This window comes from Sinohyriopsis cumingii, chromosome 4 (assembly GCF_028554795.1).
Source record: "Sinohyriopsis cumingii isolate HCF-2022 chromosome 4, ASM2855479v2, whole genome shotgun sequence".
Lineage (NCBI taxonomy): Eukaryota > Metazoa > Mollusca > Bivalvia > Unionida > Unionidae > Sinohyriopsis > Sinohyriopsis cumingii.
The window spans coordinates 81,096,649-81,116,024 of record NC_142964.1 but is presented as its reverse complement, the minus strand read 5'-3'; the positions used below and the strand labels follow the sequence as shown (position 1 = coordinate 81,116,024).

Here is a 19,376-nt window from a genome sequence, read left to right as displayed (position 1 = left end):
TTTAATACACATAACAATATATGATCCATAAACAAAGTATTTTTCAATAACCTGCTTTCCAGCTTTTACAAAGTTCTTAGGTGAAAATACCATCCCGAACCTTGATCGAATTGTTTATAGGGTGTAAGAAACATCCTGTTGTTTTTTTTTTTTTTAAACCAGTTCAATACGGATGAGGAGATGGGTTCAGTTGATAGTTAGATGATCCATGTGTTTTTCTTTTCATAGACGCATTTTCTATTTCCTGGGAATATCTACAGTCTATACACTAACAAACAGTTCCCAGTTCCAATCCATATCCAGAGAATTTAATCAGAGTTAGAACAGCTTCAACATTGCTCGTAATGATTTTTAAAAGCCCTTCCATCCAAGGTCTAATTTTAGAACGACTGAGAATCTGAGATTAAGGATTTGTAATTTGATAAGAACAGGCACTGCCAACACCTTTCCCTAACACGTGATATCCCATACGTCTGGAAACCAGTTTAAATCACTTGATTCATATACCCCTTGTAAATGATACTTAAGTGTAATAACTTTTCAACTATTTATTAAAGTTTTATTTTACAGGTCACCTGAAATTTTTAATTAATATATTACCCAACATTTAAATAATATTTTAATACAGTTACATCATTTTGGAAAACATATAGATGGCGTTTTCGCGTGTAAACTTACCCTGTGTCTGTTACTAGCATTTGTATGCGTTTCACAACTCTAATTCAATCTCGCTACAGGACGTGAATTTACAGGCTTCTATTTATAGACCTCTTCGTTATTCTCCGGGATTTCGGTGCGACTGGTATTCACGGACACTGTCTCACTACAGGAGCAAAATTTTTTAAAAATAAAAAAAAATTAAAATTATATAGACATAATAAAATCAGTATTTAGTGCCTTTTCTCAATGTACAGTAAAACTGATGCATTTTTATTAATTTAGAACCGCAACAGTATAGTTACGATCTTGAAAGAAAGTGAAAGTAACAAAAGTGAAAGTAAAAACCAACCGATAAACGAGGAAATTATTTATATGTTAGCGTCATTCCGTTGTGTAATCCAGCACTGTAAGTTTGCTCTTTAATTTATTCATTCTGGGATTCTTTCACAAAACATATAGGCATAAGTGGTCATTCCGACAAAAGAAGTCTGGTATGTAAATTGCATGTCTTGATCTACGATCTCTAATATGATAATTTTGTAACACACATATGATACAGCTATATTTTTCTTTGCATATTGTTTCGTTTTTGTTGTTTGCTTTTATAAAATCATATTTATACGCTAATGTGGATGAATAAAAATGCCTTTTCCCCTGGACAAGAGCGTAGGAACACATGAATTGAATCGAATCTTCTCCAATCCAGCACCCTGCCATGCCGCCCTTACAGGTATTTTTAAACCGTAACACACAAAATATTAAAAAAGCGTCTGCACCGCTCACAACCACCCCAATAGTATCCCAGTTAAATTCAACTTAAAAGTAGCTTGAGTCAAGTGTTTCTAGTGGAGATTTTTTACTATTTTATTTAGGTCCTTATGGTGGGAGATATATACTTATATAGGTCCTTATGGTGGAAAATGATTACTATTGTATTTAGGTCCTTGTGGTGGGAGATATATACTATTTTATTTAGGTCTTAGTGGTGGGAGATATATACTATTTTAATTAGGTCCTTATGGTGGGAGATGCATGCTATTTTATTTAGGTCCTTATGGTGGGAGATGTATACTATTTTATTTGTGTTTCTACTGGGGGATATATTTCAAGTACATTAAGTGAACAACTTCCATCAAAGAATTTAATTAGTTTCGTCTTTGTCTAGGGATGGTGTTAGCCTTTTTATTTTGGGCGAGCACACACTTACACATCTCTCTCTCTCTCTCTCTCTCTCTCTCTCTCTCTCTCTCTCTCCACGTTTCTCGGAAACACTTCTGGTTTCGGAGACACGTATTTACATTATTTACGTAATAGCTATAAAGCAAAAAAAAAAAATTAAATCGTGTAAGTTTTGTTTAATACAATGTACATTTTTCACAATTGTTGTTTTTGTAGTTAGCTTTTGTTCAAATCCTTCGCATTTTTAACTCCAAAATATTTTGCTCCACCTCAGTTGCTCTGCAAATATGGCTCTCTTGCTTTTTTATATTTAAAAAAAATCATTACACTGCAAAATTCTGGTTAATGTTGTTATAAATATTCATGAAAAAAATCATTGAATGGCCACTCTGCATACTATTTTTTAATATAGGGTGAGGAAAGATTGGAGCAAAGATGCGTATTACGTATTCGGTTTTTATAAACTTGTACATTAAAAGGATCCGCACTGTCAACAAAATACTTTAAGGCCAAAATCATCTTAACATGAAAGGTTTGTCGGGACATTTACAACGAACAAATGACGCATCTTTCTCGAAAACGACAACGGTATTCAAACTTTAATCTTGTCTCCTTTGAAAATTGTGAACAAACATGATTGCTATGAATCTTGCATATAGGTGAAGCTGGAGATGGAAGGATATTTGTAAGCATGAGTATAGTTGACGCTGGAGATGGGAGGGTATTTGTAAGCATGAGTATAGGTGACGCCGGAGATGGTAGGATATTTGTAAGCATGAGTATAGGTGACGCTGGAGATTGTAGGATATATGTAAGCATGGGTATAGGTGACGCTGGAGATGGTAGGACACTTTTAGGTTTAAGTATATGTGAACATGGAGATTGTAGGATATTTGTAAGCATGAGTATAGGTGACGCTGGAGATGGTCGGATACTTTTAGCTTTAGGTCTAGGTGTAGATGGAGATAGTGGGATATTTGTAAGCAAGAGTATAGGTGACGATGGAGTTGGTAGGACACTTTAGGTTTAAGTATAGGTGAATATGGAGATTGTAGGACATTTGTAAGCATACGTTTAGGTGACGCTGGAGATGATATGACATATGTAAGCATGAGTATAGGTGACGCTGGAGATGGTAGGACATTTTAAGGTTTACGTATAAGTGATGCTGGAGATGGTAGGACATTTTCAAAGAATATAGGTGAAGCTGGTAAGACATTTATAGATGTAAGTATATATGAAGATAGTGATGGTAGGAAATTTGTAGGTGTAAGTATAGTTGAAAATGGAGATGGTATGGCATTTGTAGGTGTAAGTATATATAAAGTTGGAGATGGAAGGGCATTTATAGGTGTAAGTATAGATGAAGATGGAGATGGTAGGACATTTGTAGGTGTAAGCATAGATGAAGTTGGAGACGATAGGGCATTTATAGGTGTAAAGATAGATGAAGCAAGAGACAGTAGGACATTTTTATGTTTAAGTATCGATGAAGCTGGAATGGTAGGACATTTGTATGAATGAGTATAATTGAAGGTGGAGATTGTAGGACATTGTAGGTGTAAGTATATATGAAGCTGGAGAGAGTAGGACATTGGTATGAAAGAGTCTAGGTGAAGCTGGAGACGGCAGGACATTTGTAGGTGTAAGTATCGAGGAAGCTGGAGAGAGTAGGACATTTGATTGAAAGAGTATAGGTGAAGATGGAGACAGTAGGACATTTGTATGAAATGTTATAGGTGAACATGGAGATGGTAGGACATTTGTATGAAATGGTATAGATGAAGCTGGAGATGGTAGGACATTTGTAGGTGTAAGTATAGATGAAACGGAGATGGTAGGACATTTGTATGAAACGGTAGAGGTGAAGCTGGAGATGGTAGGACATTTGTAGGTGTAAGTATCGAGGAAGCTGGAGATTATAGGACATTTGTATGAAATGGTATAGGAGAAGATGGAGATGGTAGTAGTTATGGGATCACTCAAGGGGTTATTTTCTTCCCCTTCTGTGTTGATAGCAGGTATTGGGTTTTTTCTTCCCTTCTGTGTTGATAGTAGATAGTGTGTATGTGTGTGTGTTCGCGTAATTTTGTGTTGATAGTAGATATTTGGGTTATTTTCTTCCCCTTCTGTGTTGATAATAGTGTGTGTGTGTGTGTGTGCATGTGTTCGCGTACGTTGTGTGGATAGTATATTTGGGTTTTTTTCTTCTTCTTCTTCCCGTTTGTGGATAGTTTATTTTGGTTTGTATGAGTTCGCGTACGTTGTGTGGATGGTATATTTTTGGTTTGTATGCGTTCGCGTACGTTTGTATGGATAGTAGATCTTGTATTTGTTTTTTCCCTTCCCGCGTGTTAATAGTAGATTTGGGGTTTGTTTTATTCCTCTTACCGTACGTGGATAGTATACTTGGAAATTGTTCTTTCTTCTTCACGTGTGTGGATAGTATATTTAGGGTTTGTTTTTTGCTCCTTCCCGTGTGTGGATAGTAGATATTGGGGGTTTTGACAGTATATTTTGAGCTTGTGTGCGTTCGCGTAAGTTTGTGTGGATAGTAGATATTGTGTTTGTTTTTGTTTTTCTCCTTCCCGTGTGTGGATAGTAGATATTGGAGGTTTTGATAGTATGTTTTGGGTTTGAATGCGTTCGCGTACGTTTGTGTGGATAGTAAATATTGTGGTTTTTCTCCTTCCCGTGTGTTGATAGTAGATATATGGGGTTCTTTTTCCTCTTACCGTGTGTGTGGATAGTAGATTTTGGAGTTTGTTTTTTCTCCTTCCCGTGAGTGGATATTATATGTTTGGTTTGTAAGCGTGCGCGTACGTTTGTGTGGGTAGTAGAGTGTGTGTTTGCGTGGATAGTTGAGTGTGTGTTTGTATGCGTGCGCGTACGTTTGTGTGGATAGTAGAGTGTGTGTTTGTATGCATGCACGCACGTTTGTGTGGATAGCAAAGTGTGTGCTTTTGTGGATAGTAGAATGTGTGTTTGTCTGCGTGCGCATACGTTTGTGTGGATAGTATATATGGTGTTTGTTATTTCTCCTCGTGTGTGGATTACTGATATTGGGGGTTTTGATAGTATATTTGAGGTCTGTATGCGATCGCGTACGTTTGTGTGGATAATAGAGTATGTGTTTGCATGCGTGCGCGTACGTTTGTGTGGATAGTATATTTGGTGGGGGGGGGGCTTCTTGTATGTGGATAGTATATATTTGGTTTGTATGCGTTCATGTACGTTTGTGTTGATAGTAGAGTCTGTGTTTGTGTGCGTGTGCGTGCGTTTATGTGGATAGTATATTTGGTGCTTGTTTTTCTGCTTCCCGTGTGTGGATAGTAGATATTGGGATTTTTGATAGTATATTTTGTGTTTGTATGCGTGCGCGTACGTTTGTGAGGATAGTATATTTGGTGTTTGTTTTTTCTCCTTCCCGTGTGTGGAGAGTATATTTGGGGTTTGTATGCGTGCGCGTACGTTTCTGTTGATACTAGAGTGTGTGTTTGTGTGGATAGTAGAGTGTGTTTTTGTACTAGTTAGCGTACGTTTGTGTCGATAGTATATTTGTGGTTTGTTTTTTTTCTCCTCTTCCCGTATGTGGATAGTATATTTGGTGCTTGAATGAAAATAGAAGAAATCCAAAGGCTCTTTTTAAGGACCACTCATATGCTTCGAAAAGATTTGCTTTCTTACATAAAATATTTGTCGTCGATTTTATAGATTATGTGTCGTATATGTTTTATATGTCTATGTCTATATCCAGTCAGTCACGTCCACGCCAACCGTTGTTTTTATTGGTATAGTTTATGAACTAGCTGAACTTACCCGCCACACGTTGAATTAGCTGAACTTACCCGTCACCCGCTACCCGCTGCACTAGCTGAACTTACCCGCCACCAGCTACCCGGCACCCGCTATTCTAGCAGAACTTACACGCCACCTGCTACCCGCAGAGCTAGCTGAACTTACCCGCTACACCCTTCACTGTTTACTGTTTGCTCGACTGAGGTCAGCTCCTGGGCACATTGTTGCAAATGTCTAGTTTCGTGACGTTACCTCACCTATTCCATTCCTTTGTCGCTATATCACCGTGAAAGGCTATAACGCTTGGAGGGGCGGGTACGTTTAGATAGTTCAGCGGCGAAACTATACAAATAAAAACAATGCTTGGTGGGGCGGGAAATAGAACTGGATATAATTATTGGCGGAGCGGCACATATCACTTTATAGAACGCTTGGTGTACGTTGTTGACATTATCCAGTACCGTGGCGTCACCTCACCTGTTCCATTCCTACTGTCCCTGTAGAGGCCCAATATTCCCATGCTAAAGTCCCATTGACCCCAAAGTGCCAGTTCTATATTCCCCATGTTAAATTCCCCTTGTCCCCAGACGTGCCTACGACCTTTTTGACAGGGATTTCCATTGTCCATAGGGTGCCCCCTATAACTACTGATAGTAGGACATTTGTAGGTGTAAGTAAAGGTGAAGATGGAGATGGTCGGACATTTGTAGGTGTAAGTATAGGTGAAGATGGAGATGGTAGGACATTTGTATAAAATGATATATGTGAAACTGGAGATGGTAGGACATTTGTAGGTGTAAGTATTGAGGAAGCTGGAGAGGGGTGGACATTTGTATGAAAGAGTATAGGTGAAGCTGGAGAGGGTAGGACATTTGTAGATGTAAGTAACGAGGAAGCTGGAGATGGTAGGACATTTGTTTGAAAGAGTATAGGTGGAGATGGTAGGACATTTGTAGTGGTGTGTGTTTGTGTGTTGTTTGGATTTTTAACGTAGCTTTGACACTTTTTCAGTCATATCGCTACGATATCGTGGCAGTTTATAGTGATGTTTAGCACTGTGGTATCATGCCGCAGCCATTTAGCACGATGTCCCACTCAGCCACAGTATCCTGAAACCAGGCCAACGAATCCCAACACTAACCTCTTAATGCAGAGTGACTAGCGAGACAGCTCTTAGTACTATTTTTACATGTCTTTGATATGTCTCGGCCCGGGGTTCGAACCCACGATCTCCAGCATCCGAGGCGGACGTTCTTACCACTGGGCCACTGGAGCGGTTTTGTTGGTGTAAGCATAGACGAAACTGGAGAGGGTAGGACATTTGTAGGTGTAAGTATCGATGAAGTTGGAGATGGTAGGACATTGGTATCAATGAGTATAGATGAAGTTGGAGATATTAGGACGTTTGTAGGTGTAAGTATCGATGAAGCTGGAGATGGTAGGACATTTGTAGGTGTAAGTATCGATGAAGCTTGAGATGGTAGGACATTTGTAGGTGTAAGTATAGATGAAGTTGGAGATGGTAGGACATTTGCATGAAGAGTATAGATGAAGTTGGAGATGTAGGACGTTTGTAGATGTAAATATCGATGAAGCTGGAGATGGTAGGACATTTGTAGGTGTAAGTATAGGTGAAGATGGAGATGGTCGGACATTTGTAGGCGTAAGTATCGAGGAAGCTGGAGATGGTAGGACATTTGTAGGTGTAAGTGTCGAGGAAGCTGAAAAGGGTTGGACATTTGTATGAAAGAGTATAGGTGAAGCTGGAGATGGTAGGACATTTGTATGAAATGTTATAGGTGAACATGGAGATGGTAGGACATTTGTATGAAATGGTACAGATGAAGCTGGAGATGGTAGGACATTTGTAGGTGTAAGTATAGATGAAGACGGAGATGGTAGGACATTTGTATGAAATGGTATAGGTGAAGCTGGAGATGGTAGGACATTTGTAGGTGTAAGTATCGAGGAAGCTGGAAATGGTAGGACAATTGTATGAAAGAGTATAGGTGAAGCTGGAGATGGTAGGACATTTGTAAGTGTAAGTATCGAGGAAGCTGGATAGGGTTGGACATTTGTATGAAAGAGTATAGGTGAAGCTGGAGAGGGTAGGACATTTGTAGATGTAAGTAACGAGGAAGCTGGAGATGGTAGGACATTTGTATGAAAGAGTATAGGTGAAGCTGGATATGGTAGGACATTTGTAGGTGTAGGTTTAAGTATCAATGAAGGTGGAGATAGTAGGACATAGATATGAAGGAGTATTGATCAAGCTGGAGATGTTGGGACATTTATGTGAAAGAGTATAGGTGAAGCTAGAGATGGTAGGACATTTGTAGGTTTAAGTATCGATGAAACTGGAAATGGTAGGACATTTGAAGGTAGGATTAGTATTTCATGATGCAATATATATCTTTTTCGTCCTTTCTTTTATTCTGAATAAATCTTCAAGCTGATTAAAATCAGATCTCCGCTGTCCTACGTGAAGATCTCACAGCGACCGCTTAAGGGTCATGTTCTATGTTATTATCATAATCGCTAATTTTATCAACCAGTCAGATGAAGTCTTAAATCGTAACGTTTGGAGACTGGGCAGTGTGGATGAAGATCATGAATGTGCACTGAACGAATTGATTCACTTTCAGATATTTGAAAGCTGCATTTCCATTGGCTTAATTCAAAGGTCACCAGAACATGACCCTTAAACGGTCGTCGTCCGATCTTCATGTAGGAGAGCCGAGATATGATTTTAATCAGACTGAATAAATCTTTATACTCACCCTCAATATTTATACATGTTATTCTTTGTTCATATTTGGTGCTACAATTTTTATGCGATTACGAGGCATGGAATACGATTGTAAAGGCAGTGCGGAATGAATTTGTAAAACGTTATTTTGCGAATAGAGGGCCTGAAAATTGAGGAATGAATCAGTAAAGTCTGAGAAACTTCGTGAAGTTTAAGAGAGTTCTTTTAATGGGTATGCTGAAAAAGAGCATCAACACACGATGTATGTATGCGGATCAGTTAGTCCCTACAGTGTTCGTGTGGCTTCGTTCATATGTGCATCTGTTAAAAGTATTTTATTATACATAAAGGAGTAAAGCTTCCTTTGACCTGGTTTTATGATTAGAGAATGCGGATGTAAATTACAAATGTCTGGTTTATTTAAATGGTCCGTTTAAAGAGGGAGAGGGTGGGGACGGGGGAGTGCTATTGATCAACTGAGATTAACAAAGATGTATGCCACTTTTTAGTTACTGCTGTAATTTGAAAGCGAAATATCTCGATGGAGGGCATAACGCTTTTAGTACTGTTATTGTTCTGTCTTTCCGGTGCTATTTTATATCTTGATGAAGATCTACCGCTACCCAGATATCGCTCACTTTATCTAAATATACAAGGAAATAATTGCATAGGTTTTTCATCAGCTCATTTAACGATGACGCATAAAGACACATAGGGAAGTATAAGGTATTGTCCGTCCGTCCGTGTATGAATACGTATTTTAGTGTATAATAGTGTATAATTTATCAAAGTCGTTTAACATGTAGATTTAATGCATTGATAAAATTATTTGTTTATGAAAGTTAATGTTACCAAATAGTCAAGTATTTTGGCCCCTCTCGTGGTGACTGCAGAGATTTTCGAACAGCGGAAATGAGGAATACACCAGGAAGAAAAGTGCGGAATTTGATCGGATAATAAACAAAAGTTCTAAGCAATACTTAAATCACGGAACGGAATGCCGATAATTATCATCCATAAGGAAACAAACTTTCAAAGGATGCCTGTCGTTTGATGACTATCAGAAGTGTTTCCTGCTGACTATTGCCAAGGATTATTATAGTAGCTCGTCAGTATCGTAGGAGAAAGAAAACATTAAGTTACAGAAGCTAATGTATTTTCGCAACGCTAAATATTAAAGAACAACGAACTTTATTAAGAATTGTGGTACAGTATTCAGAAACCGCGCTTCAAAATTTCTGACAGCTGTGGATATTTGCATGAACTCTTGAAAAATTTAAAAGTCACTGGAATAGAGTAATACTGGTTGTGATAACCAATTTTTTTTTAACTTTCGTTTTGTTTTTCATCCCCGACACTTAGTGACGGTGATCGTATCGTTGTTCCCCTGTTCGCAATAACATCTATGAACCCTTATAAGATGTGGGGCCTTCCACCTTAGGTCCATTACGCACCCATGGGCTAGTGGGCCTTGCCTTCATAGTTGAAGTAATGCTGCAGCTCGTGTCCCACCATCAACTCATCACCAGGTGGTTTCCTTTTGGAAATCTTAAGGTGATACATCATGAAGGGTAGACAGGCGTTCTTGTCTCTCCTCTGTATCTCATGATGAACCAGGGACCGTGACAAAGAGTACTCATATGCCCCTTCCATCACGGACATAATGATCCCAAGCCACTGTCGAACTCGTAGCGCCCTTGACTATGATAATGATGATGATAATGATGCATTCTCTCCTCGTTGCATCCAGCTAGTTCTAGACAGAATCTGTGGCAGAGACACTTTCTCTCAGGCCCACCCCTTCAGCTCTGATGGATGAGGAAGAGAAAGTCTAGTCCTTTTATAATGTGATAATAGAGGTGTGCCGTCTGTTACAGCTGAACTAGTGTCCGCTCCTGGCACACAGTCCATAAAAATCCTTTCCATTTTGGGAAAAATCTCCGGGGTAACAGATCAAACAGACATCCTCTCCCACATTCATCCAAGACTGAGGAAATATCACAGAGGTGTTCACAAGGTCAATGTAGGTGAACAACGTAGAGGATGGTATACTCCTCCCTCAGCGATGAGACTCCCTATTTCTTCTTCTAGGTACTGGGTACTTTCCTCTATCAACCTCCTTCTTTGCACTCCAATGCGACCAAAGTGGGTATTTCGTTGAGAGCCTGGGCATGGGTTCCCATCAAAACAAACAATGGCATGGAGCAGGAAACAGGTTCTTTGTAAACATACCTTTCCATGCCATCCTATTCTCAGCTACTTCCTATAGTATGCTGAGAGAGGCCACCTTGAATCCATCCGCATGACTATATATGCAGGATGCTGTGGCCAGGCATCTCGGCATGCCTTGTTACCATGATATTATTGGTGGACTTATGCACATCCACCGTGACATTGCATTGGACTCCTCGAAGGTCTTGCTTAAACATAGTAAAGATCTTCCAAAGGCTGCTTCTTTAAAAGCCGAGACCCTCTTGGGGCATCATTCCTATCTCGGCTTCTTCAGGCTTGTTGGATCACCAACATTGATTTTTCCCTCCACTCCCGGTCTATTGCAATCGACCAGAAAACTATATGAGGCAAATCGCTCACTGGGGCCTACTGCAAATTGTTCAGGCAAGCGCAAGCCCAGTTGAGTCCCCAACTCCTGCTAGACACTTCCTCATCACGTCCACGGCTTCCAGGTTACCGCAGATCAATGAGAAAGTTCTATGACCCACCTCTTTTCTAACCCACAGTAAAAGGGGGGCAACCCATGCAAATTAACACCTCTTCTGCCGTGTATCCACTTCACACATCCCAGTAGGTGCTCACCCAGACCTCTTAGGGGTTTAGCCAAGAATTACGAGACGGTGGGTGGGTCCTCAATATTGTAAATGAGGAATATCATCTCCAATGTTTGGAACAAACCCCACTATCAAGGACCCAATTTTCTTTCCCCAGTCCAATCTGGTGAAATTAATGGTCGAGGTGCACACCCTTTTGGAGTAAAGGCAGTCAAGGCGGTCTTGAGCAGTCAGTCACCCTCCATCTACTCCCGAATCTTCCTGGTCACCTAACCTTAATCGATCTCTCCTTATTATATCCATCCTGTTTCTGTCAGACAAAAACCTTCTAGATGGAAATAACTTCCTCAATCCAGAACCCTCTTCACCATTGGATTGGGCCATCTCTATCGACTTTCAGAATGCTTATTTGCACATCCCTTTCTTTCCTCCAAACCACAAATATCTCATTTTTTCATAGACCAAAACATCTCGTTTTGCCTAGACCATGAAGTTTTTCAATTCCAGGTTCTGCCGTTCGGAATTTCTTTCGCACCCAGTTTTCACCTGGATCATAAAAGTGGTAGCAGCCTAGCTCCGAACATCGATTCTCCAGTATTGCGAGGAATAGCTGAACAGTCTTCAAGTTCAGTCTCTTCATCATTATATGTTTCGTTCTTGATCCGCCTTAACTTAGTCGAGTCTCTTACCCAACCTCGAAGTCGGAACTTGTTTCATCACAAGTCTCTGTTTATGTGGAAATAAACTTCATCAAAACTTAAATTTGGTCCACGTTCCTTTTAATTGGGTAGATCGAATCCTGGCTGTCCTAGGGACGCTACAAGCAAACTGTGTTGTCTGCTCACTTTTATCGTTCCATACTCGGAACCTTGAATGCCACATGCGGCCTCTATATTTCCTCCTTCTCGCAAGTTGGAAGCCTCACATAGATTCCCTATCAACCTCACTTCATCTAGGACCGGTTTTTCACCACCATTTCTTCGTGGGTGGATCGAGACAGATTCCTGATGTTGGGTTCCCATGCACGCACCCTATCCTCACTCCTATCTATTCACTGATGCGGCAGATTCCGGTGGGTGGGAGCTCATTTAGAGCTTTAGGGCATAATTCTTCACGATTCTTGGACTCAAGCAGAATTGTTCCTCCATATCAAGAACCTAAAAATGAAAGCAGGATTTCTAGCACCGCATCAACATAATAAGTGGCCGATGTGTGATGGTCTCCTCACAAAAATCCGTCTTTGAATATCTACTATGTCAAGGAGGCACACATGTCCGTTCTCTTTGCATGGAGGTCTGGAATCTCATCATATGGGCAGCCACAGAGAATGTCACAATACATGTTATCCACATCCCAGGTAAGATAAACGTATTAGCGGACGGTCTATCCAGAAAAGACCGAGCCTTCCTCAACTGAATGGTCTCTTAACCATTCAATAACGGAGTCCCTGTTTTCCCTGCTGGAGAAGACCTCTAGTGGACATGCGAAGAAGCTCAACAAACTTCTTTGTGATGTGTCAGTCCCGGATCAGAGAGCATGGGCAGTCGACACATTTAGCATCCAGAGGGATCGCAACAAGTTTTGTGACGAGTCCGCACTTCTCTGCCCGGGTCATTCTTATCATCACTTTGTGGGCCCAGCGATCATCTTCCAGCGATCTCCTTGACCTGTCGATCGATCGACCCAGGTCTCTAAGTCACGGGATGGATCTCTATTGCTACACTGGTGATCAATCCTCTACACTAGTACAAACATTCTCCACCTTCTTGCCTGGTGCATCTCTATCGTTCTCTCTGCTAGAACAGCTTTTCGGGCCGAGTTGCCAGTTGCATCATTCAAGCCAAGAGAACTTCTACATTCAATGTCTATGATATGATGCCTGGTGGAGAATCTCATGTGTTTGGTGCAGTAGGAATACGTTGATCCTCTCTGCACTCCCCCAAACTTCATTGCTGATTTCCGTTTGCTCCATTTTAAGATCAAAAGATGTTCAGCATCCACTTTCAAGGGCTATCGATCTTCCGTCACCTTGATGCTCTTATCTATTGTTTTGGGCTCCATAGACTTGTCTCTCGCTTTCTTATGCCCAAGTAGAATCTTGTTTCTTATGATAGTTAACCAAGCCCCGTGTGAGCCATTAAGTGAAACTTCCTTCTGCGAGATAAATAAATGAAATTCATGCCTTGTCTATTGACATTGGCTGTCCCTGGTGTTTCTTTTTTGGAGAGGGGTGGGGTGCACCCTCCCATTAGATAGGTTGCACACTGCAACTGCAGGTTGCATCCTTCTTTTAGGGAGGTAGAAAATCATGACGGCGGGTTGCGCCCTCCCATTTGGGAGATGGAGCACTGCAACACATCTCATGTTTGTGTTTCTCTCTGGCGCTCATTATTATGACACAGTATGGAGCTCTAATACCTCAACCGTCTATTGATGGACCTCTTCCTGGTGAGTACAACAAATTTTTTATATTTTTTTATCAATTTGACTAGAGCATCAGCCTACCCACCTAACTGACAAATTCAGCTAAGCAATAGCGGCAGGATAAGTAATTGCCGAGAGTTGGGTGTTGGGGATAAAACAAATGTTAATTATGCAATGCTTACCTGCCACTATTGAAAATAGGTTAGCTACGCAATATCAGCATGTATGTATTGTATAATTAAAATTCGTTTTACCCCTACCCACCCCACCGCTTACATTTTTGGAGCTCTAAATTTTGCCATTTCTAACTATCTTGTGTTTAAAAAAATAGTTTGCTAGTTACGCTGTGACTGGAAATCTTCATAGGTCGAGTGTTGATGTTAGTAGGCCTACTACATGAAGTACATGTTCAGAAAATAGATCTATGACTTAAGCCACTGATTCGTTTTGACAGAAATTATGAGATTTATTTTAGCTATTACCTGGGCATTGCTTACAGAAAAGCTAGGTTGGTTTACCTGGTCGCTGTTGCGCACTGACGATCTTAATATTTTTTTTAAAGTTTTGCAACAAGACTCATCTTAGAACTGAATAATATTTTCCTTTGGTTTAGGCAGGCATCAATTTTATTTAGACTTCAGGAGAGATATTACTAGCTTTAAAGCAATATGAGCAGTTTTATGCCATTTCGTGAACGGAAAATAGTGTATGTTGCAGACAAACCGCTAATATGCAAAATACACAATTAGAGGTACACCTTTCTGAAACATGAATGAATATATGAACATCGTAATGCAAAGTCATAAAATCCTACCATATAAGTTACAGCATGAATGTTTCAACGGATGTAACTCAACATGCACAGATTTAAGGTGCATGTTTTAAAGAAGCGTTCAGGTTTTAACCTTCTGTTTACATATAATTTGAAATGTATGGCTAGTGAAATATGCAGGAATCTTAGGGTTACTCTGTTTAAAGTGTGACAATATGAAAAATATACCACTCATGTAGATCTAAGAATTTCGAAAGACATCTTACACTCAGTTCAGTGGCTTGAATATTGCTTGTTGCTTTTGTATGTAGCTTGTCTTTATGCTACTACTGAAAATTTTCCAGAATAGAAGAAGAAAGTTGATGGCTATTGATACATCATTCTTGCCAAATGGAGTATTGTATCATCATTATAATATTGAAATTTCTAGTTGAAGATTATTGTAATGGTGCAAAATTTTGTAGAAATAATTTCACAGTACATTCTGTCGTGGAGAGCATGATATATAAACATTAAGATTGACGTATAGGCTAGGCTTGCAATACATTTCTGACTGTGAGAGATGGCATTGGATGTGTGGAGCATGAATTGAATTTTAATTAGAGTCCAATGACTGTCCAACGGACAGGTCAATATAAAGTCGTGTAGCAAAAATAATGGCAGAGTTGAGACAAAACATAGCAAACATTTTGGGAAATCTTGGGCTATTTGAAACAGGTGTTATAGAATGATATTTTCTAGAATAGTTATGAACAAAGGCGGACTAGAGAGGATTATTCTGACATCAATGGGAGGGTGCAAATTGATATGGCAGTTAGAGAAAGTTATCCTGTCTAGGCTAAACGAGGGGTATGTATTCCCAACTGGAATTCAAGGGTTGTACGAAATTCCCTTCATGAAATTAGACAGTCTAAGTTTCTGATGCAAGCCAGAATTTAGCTCTGGGATATATTAAGTATTTGTCATTAGAATGTCCAAGAGATGTGTGCCTGAAAGTTGAGAATGCAGAAAGAGAGAGATTCAGCTACATAATAAAGGCAAGTCTCATTAAAGCACAAGGTTAGCCTCACTCACATACAATATGCATTGATGTAAGAATGTAATTATTTTCTGAATTCATTTTAAATTTATTCTTTAATTATTCCTCAAGTTAAAAAAATAATCATTCATTCATGGTCTTAAATGTTATATGATTCATATATTGTGAGAATGTAGTACAGACTTTATTGATATGAACAAGTTTGGAATTATTAGTTCATATGTAATATAAATCATGTGTCATAGGAATTTCATGCATTTCTTCTCATACAAGCTTTGAAAAGTGAATTATCTGTCTTAAGTGATCTCTAAATGTATGTCAATGAATCACTAATTAGTAAAGTAACATAGTTAGGACAACGATTGAAGTCCATTAATTCATTTGTATAAATAAGCTGTGAATTCTACCCAACCAAGAGTTGTGGTGTTAGCTTTAGGGACATCATCAGCTAGTGATGTACAGCCTACAGGGGCACAATAATAGTTATTAAAGAGGTCTAATTATGTCATAGTTCCAGTTAGGAATGTAAGCAGCAGCTAGAAAAAACATGAATTCATATTGATAGGGTTGTGAGTGTTTTGTGTTGAGAGTTGAATTAGGTAACAGTAAGGAGTGGGGAAGGTCACACATCATCACCACCTCCTGACAATTATCAGAATCATATCACATGTATCAATTACACAATTTTGCAGTGCAAGATTTTACCTATATCAACTCAGATATAATGCAAAATGTATAAACATATATACACCAGTATATTATCAAAATATAACTTTATTAAACTTTATTACTACCATATCTGTAAGGATTCCAAATTCTTTTAAAGATCTTTTCTTTTTGGGATAGGTCATACTGAAAAGAAATGTTTTTGAAATTAAGCATGTGCTTGATGTTTAAAGCATTATTCTTCTTTTTTTTATTGCATATATACATGTTAATTGTTAAATACGTATCTATTTTATTACCAACCCAATTCCACCCACCTGACCCCTTTATCTATTCCATTAATGTATTCCACAATACAAGTATGCTCAATGACATTATAAATTAGTTTATTATAAAATATTGAAACCTAATGTAAATTAACTGTAAACACAATTGATCAAATTCTCATTCAAATAAAGCATCTCTGACACACATGCCTGTGCAGAAAGTATAACCATATAAAAAAAATTGCATTCTCTCATCATTCACCATTCCCCAACCCACAACCCAAATACATATAATGGCAGAAAACTACTGTTTCTGTACAGTGGTACTTTAAATATCACTCAGAACTTCTTTAACTGACATAGGTATGACTAATACAATGGAAAAGCCAGTGGTAACACAGCTGGAAATATCTGATTTAATGATATTTCCTTATTGATATTTTCTTATTGCCAATGCCTTTCCGTGTTACTTCCACCATCATGAATTTCTCTACCAGTATTGGCCATTCAATGATGAATGTCTTGCCTAGCGTGCAGAGCATCATGGGAGACCAGGATAACAGGCAAGATACAGATTTACAATGGACTGGTCTCTTTGTCTTTTTGTGAAATTTCCATAAGTGGTGCACTCTGCTAATGTCATTTTGGTGATGCCCATTCCATCTTTATTTTTACAGAAATTTGACAACTTTCTCTGTGCACTGTTTTGGTGTTTCTTTATTTCCTCTATTGATTGTGCAATAGATTTTGATGTTTTTATCTTGTGTACTACTCCAGCTCATCCATCAATATATTTAAATTCTCACTAATGACACTGACACTTCTGATGATGTTTTTTTCTGAAATGAGTTCTCCGCCTCCAATTTCTGCATTTTCTCTCTCATTTACCAGGATTCCTCGAGTCATGCCATCTCATTGCCAGTATAGTCTAAACATTTTTCTCTGTAACAAGTTTGTTGTTAAACAATTTATACTCATTTTCTATCTGTTTCTTAAACAGGAATGTGAAACTTTGTGGTGTCATATTATTGATAAATTTGGGGTATATGTTGACAAGCACTTAGATTCAATGTCCAAGATTTATTCATTGAATATTGTCTAAGGAATCATGACACATGATTTGTTAACTGTTTTAAGCAATGAATAATGTAGTGAGATTTTCTGTCACTTCTATGTGTGTTGATAACCATTTTAGATTTAGCAATGTTAATCATTTAATTAATTTTCTGACATTGTTTATCCATTTTTCTGTTGGGCCTTGAGTGACTGAGTGGTCTAAAGCACTCACCGATATGGATCACTGCCATCTCACTTCTGTCTGCATTGGTTCGAGTTTCAGGCATGGCCAGTGTGGGTACGTGAGAAAGCTTGCCAGTAGCTTCTCATGGGTTGGTGGTTCTTTCCGTGTTTTTCATGGGTTCTTGCTCCACCATTTATACTAGCTGCCATGTATAGCCTATCTTGTGCTGAAAAATCGCATTAAACCCCATAATAACAACAACAACAACAACAACAACCATTTTTCTGTTGCAGGAAATCTTCAAAACTACTTTGTAGCCATGCCAGTTGTTCTTACCTATATGGTAATCCCACTGTTGCAACTTGTACAAGCAATGTTGAAGACACCATATATGCATGTATTTGTGTATGATTATTAGTAAATGCATTTTATTTCTCACCTGCTTTAATTACTAATACTTTCCATTTTTCTATATCCTTTATACTATTGATTGCACTCTTCATATTATACGGCAAAAATAAAGATAACGATTTGTTAATCTCTTACTCTTGTAGATGTAAGTACTGTCCTTGTGATGATGTCATCCAGTTTTTCTCCAGTATACTCTTTTGTAACTATTCTTTCCATTATCTTTGTGAATGAACCCAACATTACCACTATGGCATATTCTTTCTTTGCCCTCTCACCATTATTGTCTGACTGGAATTAGCTTCTTACTTACAAATTGCCATTATGCTTGTTGTTCTTATATAGTGGGGGTGGAGTTTGATCAGTAACCCATGATGAGGTATTCTATTTTTGCACTTCAGTTTGGAATTCACTCCTAAAAATGTTTATTATTTGAAGCATCGGAACCCACAGTGTTTCTAGGGGAGTTTCATCCGTTTCATGGCATTCTGCCTGATTGCATCATGACTGTGGGTAAAATCAATGTTACACTCAGTTTCAAAGAATATGTATTATTGTCTAAGCACAAGGCACCATATTATCATCACTGATTAGAGTTATAACAAAGAAGCATGCATGTTTTTGTGCAAGAAGCTTCACATGAAGCCATGTATACACATCCATGCACCTGGACCATTATTCATAAATACCTCATGAACTTTAATGAAGTATGCACAAAGTCAGCTTCTAAACACCAAAAATGCAAACTGTGAACACCAAGGAAAATTTATAATGCTAAGATATCACTTGCACTGTTTCTGGCTTTAGAGCCACTTACGTATCTCTGAATTAAACACATATCCATTTTCTTCATCCAAACATGACCTGCAACACTGTGTGACACACACACACACACACACACACCTCCATTCCCTATGATTGAATTTTATGATATAATTTGGTTTCATTTTGACATGAAAGAAAACTTTCCATCATTTATGAAAATGTATGAAAAGTAACAAAAACTATTGAATACAGTATATAAGAGGGCTGCAGAGGGTAATACCATTGCAACCTCTGAGGTTTGGGATCCACATATCTTTGTCTTAAGCAGCTATCATAATACACTTTACAAAGTGGGTAGAATCTAATATGTCTCCATTGTACTTTGGCAATGTTTATTTTTCATATGATTTCATTCGTTACAGTATTTGTCCAATTATTTCTTCAAACTTTCAAAAGAAACCCAAATTTGTCTATTTCTCAAATATTATGCATCACACTAGCAGAGAGATTGACCTAAAAAGTGTTTTTACACACTAGTCAGTTCAGTCACAAATAACAAAAGAAAAAATATTCCCAAGCTCATGTGTTTGCATGTAGGTATTTAATCACTAGTTTTAAATCACG

The 19,376-nt window shown here is 38.5% G+C and overlaps 1 protein-coding gene across 2 annotated transcripts in view; it reads left to right on the top strand.

The window, feature by feature from the left end:
• Positions 1-923: 923 nt before the first annotated feature.
• The window catches only part of LOC149801535 (guanylate-binding protein 1-like), a 61,366-nt gene continuing 42,913 nt past the window's right edge, over positions 924-19,376 (top strand). Inside the window, exon 1 of one of the 2 annotated variants that reach the window (XM_089955727.1) lies at positions 924-1,066. The gene's annotated coding sequence lies outside the window, so the exon portion shown is untranslated. Of the gene's footprint in view, positions 1,152-19,376 lie in introns of both variants that reach the window. The other variant, XM_089955726.1, reaches the window with a different exon arrangement.